Here is a 5,000-nt window from a genome sequence, read left to right as displayed (position 1 = left end):
AGCCCTAACCATGACGTCATCTTCAGTCGAGGCGAGACCAGTGCGGGGAAAGTGTCGGCTCTGTAAATGCTTAAGAAAAAAATTCGCAAAAAAAAACACCCAAGAAAGGATTTTTAAAATAGTAACACCTGACGCAGACTCAAGGTAACGACCCAGGATGAGATAACGGATGCTTGAAAGAGTCGCAGGTCGGAGAATTAGCTCGTAAGAAGTTAAAAAAGAAGTTTATTTGTCGGGACGTCTCGAGCCTCACGTGTTGAAGGCGTCGAATATCCTATACCTTTTTTTCTCTCTCCTTCGGTCTTTTCTTCGATTTGGGCGAATTAGTGGACTTGTCTATAATTAATAATCTCATTCGAGGTTGTTGATCCTCATTGTAAACCCTCGAGCAGGAGAATAATACGGGTTACCAAGGGGCGGAGAGGGATAGGCCTACAATGCAGCCTACAGGTGATGGAATTTCAAATCGTGATCCCAAGTTTTCTTTTAAAAATAATGAAAAGAAAAAAGAAAAAGAAAACTGATTGGGTTGAGTGTCAGATGTAGAGAGTTGACAGTTGACGGAATGTGGAATTTTTTTTTTTTTTTTCCAATTCCATTCCAATGTGGATTTATCACCTGATTAGGGGTATAGGTAGAGGTTGATAAGTTTGTAGTATAATTTCCTAAATACTGAATACAAGTAAGAAAGGAGTCATAGGCCTATTATAATGTGGTATTTGGCACTTTAACTCATTTTTAACCCCCCTTTTTTTATAATATTGACAGATGGGTTTGGATTAATGGGGTCACCCAAGTGGGCACACCCCCTCCCCCTCCCCCGTCCCCCCACCTATCACCATACCTAACCTTAAATCTAGCCTTACTGTTTACCAGTCTTTAGAGAACAAGAGATTTTATCAAATGTTCCGCTTGTAATCTGGTTGACTTGTTATTCATTATCACGGGCAATTTGGAACTTCATATGTATATCAATAGGTTGTTAACGTGTTTGCCTTGTGATTTATTTGCTAATTCTAATAAGATCTATTTCTGTTAGGCATTGTCCGAATAGAAATGGTAAATATATAGATGATAAATGCCTAAAGGAGTCCGTTCCTAGGCATAGCACTTCAGGAGCTGTCTGTTTGTGAGAAAAAATATAGAAAAACAAAACCCACCGTGGATAGTGTATGTATACGTTCACACTTGACATCAAGGTATTAATCTCATGACCTAATTGACATTATAGTAATCCTTGCAGTAATGTGACTATGAGTATATAAACAGTTTTTAGCCGGACAAGTATGACGACAAGTGGCAGATCCATTTTGAAGTAGTTAGTAAAGGTAACACAAGTCTTTATTATTGTGAATTCTCCAACATAATTGCTTTGTGTTTGTAAAATAAGTGATGAAAGGTATTTGTTTGGTAAATTGTTAACATTACGGCTTCAAGTGTTGATCATTTTCAACCTGGTAACCAACAGCTTCTGTAACGTATGCTCTGGGAAGATAGACCTTGATCTTAATCTTTATTTGACAGTGGATTGTTAGGGAAATCTACATGTTTATCTTAAGAAAATAAACAAAGGACAGGCTTGTTTGCTTTGGCGGGAGTGCCGACAGGCTCACTGTTATTATTCAGATCAGAATATAGAGCAATAAGTGGTATTTCAGTACCTTTGTAGTGGGGCATTGTAGAATTTTGTCTGTCTTTATACAAGCCTTTTTTTGGTGATTTGTGAGAAGTTTTTGATGCTGTGGGGAGGTGAATGTGAAGTTTCGGATTTCACATGTTGATTTGTAGGGTTTTAGAACTTTTGTTGTTAAGTGTAGACTCACTTTCTATTACTTTATTTATTTATTCATTATTATTATTATTTTTTTTTTTTTTTTTATATAATTTCAGGCATGCACTGTTAATTTATTTTAAGCAGTACATTAAGTAGAAGTTTAATTTATTATAATATGCATCTTGAAAGACAGTTCAAAACAGGGAAGTGCTTTGTCCGCATTGAGTTTCAAATTATTGGCTCAGATCTCGGCTGCACAGTAAAATTTTTAGTATTGGACTAGGCCAGGAATAGGGAATTTTGGGGTTGGCAGAAACGCTCTGAATTACATGTTTCTAGATAATTTTTTAATCAGTTTGAGAGTTACTGCTTCAACTAAATATCTACCAAGCATTTTTATATATTTATTTGTTTTAGAGGTAAGCAGCATTTGCAGAGGAATCGTTTGTTTTGGTGATTTATTAATCATAGACAATAGCAATAGTTGTCATAGTTGATTTGTGTACATTACTCGGAATGATGTCAATACATTATGACTAACTATCAGTCAAGTATAAGGAGTGCAGGAGTTGAAATATAACCAGCTGTTGTGACATAATCACTTCGACAGTACAACAGGTAATATTTGTAAAAGCTGTAAAATAAGTTTAAATGAAGCAGTGATTATACAAATGTGATGTTTATATACACATACACATACGTTATTTTTACACACGGGGTAGATGGAGCATGTGGCATTATTAGAATATAAGTATAATGCTATTGTTCTTTAACCAAGTGATGCTGGAATAGTGAAAGTACTTACTTTGTCCACTGTTTTGTTTTTAGATTTTCTCTTAATACACATCATTGTATCCACAATTGCTTAATCTAAGAAACCAATTACTAGTGTTTCCTATCTGACTTGTATATCCTTTTCCTTAATTTTTGGATAACCTAATATAATATTGAAAACAACAGCAGAAAAAAATAAAATGTGCATAAAAAAACTACAATTGACAGTTCATATACCTGATACCCCATACTGCCAAAAAATGTAGTGCTTATTAGTATTTTTTTGCGAAATGTCTGCACATAGATGGCTCCATAAGTGCTTTGCCACTATTGTCTGTGAGTCGATTGCATGACCTCGTCTGATTGCACTTGTTCTTGAGCTTTTTTTTGTTATGAATGCTGTCAATATTAATGTTTTTATTATAGACATTATTATTATTATGATGTTACTGGCAGCAATATAAGATAAAAATATAAAAATTCCAAAAATCAAGGAGTTTGGCAGTACTAGTAATTGGGTCATTAGTGACCGTGCTCGTCAATAAAGTATTATTATATTTGTTCATATAAGCATTTGATAATGGTGCGAATCTTGAGCAAAGTTACATCTGAGAGATGTTGAAAAAGGATTTATTTATTTTAATTTACACCTTTTCATCAGTATTTTGCCTGTTTGTAACATTATTTTTAAAAGATTTTAACAGAGCACCTTCAGTAAAGCATTGAGATGACAGGAGAATTAGATAGCAGCAGCTTCACATAGATTCTAAATTTCAGCTGCAGCGTCAAGTTTAGCTCGGAAGACAATGATCCCTCTAGATTAAATTATCTAGTAACTACACATGCCAAATTGACTATATGATGAGGACGCATAGCCACTTATAACACAAATTTGAAAGCCTTTCGGTGTAAAAACATGGCAGATTATCTCTTCAATTACAGCTTGTGTGCATTTCCATGATGACATTAATGCTAAGGGAGATTATAACATTTCTGGGTGGATGATCTTATAAGAGAGACGTTTTAATGATTTAAATGTCCTTGATACGCAGGAGTTAATAAGACCAGTCTTTGTTGATGGCTTTTTCTGAGCAAGAATGAATTTATTTGATATAGTCAGGTAATTTGATAATCTTAGACATAGTTTGTTGACAGCCTATAGTTGCTGATATGACATCACAGCAAGGCATATGAATGGAATTCTTAAAAATTACACTTTTGCAAGATTTAAATGTACCTCCAGCTGCCAAGTATATCTGTATTCCTCTGCCAGGATTTAACAAATTTTATTCAGAAAATATGTAAATGATATACGTGCAAGAGTAACTGTGGTTATGATGCAGGAGCACATACAATGTGCATAAATATGCCAGGCTTAGTTTACAAGGATGATTGTAATTATGCTTGATGTGTATGTAAAGTATTTTTGTTATTAGTATTTAAAGGAAATGAATATTGTGGAAATAAGATTTTTATTTTGAAAATATTAATTATGTGAGATCTGTATCAGTTAATTCAGTGAGCTATGTACTGCAACATCTTTAAAAAAAGGTGAAAAAAAATCGCAGCAGGGAGCATCATCAAGGTAGACCTACATTATACATTAGTTCATTGCCTACATGAGCGAAATGTGCGTCGGGGCAGCACCGGACGCAACAATGGGCAGCGTGGGCTGACGTGGAAGGGTTGCGAGGGAGGAAGGGATCGCCTTGCAGCTGACAGCCATGAGAATGCAAGGGGGAGGGGGGTCAAGGAGTCGAAGTGCAGGGTCATTGCTTGAGTTTGCTTGAGTCAGTATAAAAAGAATTCACGCGTAAATTCCGAAATAGATGAAAAAATGTATGGAAGAAGCAGCGCGAGTATATAGGCTGTCATGAGTACGAGTTTAAAATTTCGTGTTATTTTTATTATTATTATTTTTTGCGACGGACCGTACTCCCCCGGACAGCCGAGTGGCCGCGCCCGAGATGCAGAATTGCACCACCTAAGTACATCGCTGTAGCCTAGCGGTAGTTCACATGGTATTTAAACCCTTCCATGCCTTCAAATATCCACCTGCTGTGATTAAATACTCTTGAGAACGTGGAAGATTGCAGTCGTCTATTTCGAAACTATTGAAATTGACAAGAGAATTCGGGAGAAAGCGGTTCCCGTTAAGTGAGAATGGCAAGAGTACTGAGAGTGGGCGAAGACGGTGTATGGTGTCAGGGGATGTAGTGTCCGTCCTGTGGTGGTGGGTCCTCCTTGCCGGCCGGGTTGGCTCAGGCATGCAACGCCAGCCAGATTGATCTTGCCTTGCACTACGATAACAGTGGGAAGATTGAACTGCTGTGCGTATAGTGTGTGGTGTTGATATGGTTTATTATTATTGGTATTATTGTTTTTGTTTGTGTGTAGGCAGGGGGATTTGTAGAATTAAAGGTTTAGGATTAGTTCAACTTAGTGTAGCACA

General features: G+C 36.4%; 1 protein-coding gene across 4 annotated transcripts in view; it reads left to right on the top strand.

Annotated features, from left to right (window-relative positions):
- The window catches only part of LOC119590142 (cellular tumor antigen p53-like), an 18,852-nt gene that overhangs the window by 13 nt on the left and 13,839 nt on the right, over positions 1-5,000 (top strand). Inside the window, exon 1 of one of the 4 annotated variants that reach the window (XM_037938924.1) lies at positions 1-144. This exon is cut by the window's left edge and continues 13 nt beyond it. The gene's annotated coding sequence lies outside the window, so the exon portion shown is untranslated. Of the gene's footprint in view, positions 145-4,795; positions 4,879-5,000 lie in introns of those variants that run through there. The other 3 variants (XM_037938925.1, XM_037938927.1, XM_037938928.1) reach the window with 3 other exon arrangements.

This window comes from Penaeus monodon, chromosome 26 (assembly GCF_015228065.2).
Source record: "Penaeus monodon isolate SGIC_2016 chromosome 26, NSTDA_Pmon_1, whole genome shotgun sequence".
NCBI classification, from domain to species: domain Eukaryota; kingdom Metazoa; phylum Arthropoda; class Malacostraca; order Decapoda; family Penaeidae; genus Penaeus; species Penaeus monodon.
Note: the sequence above shows the minus strand (reverse complement) of the source record. Positions and strands in the feature narration are given on the sequence as shown.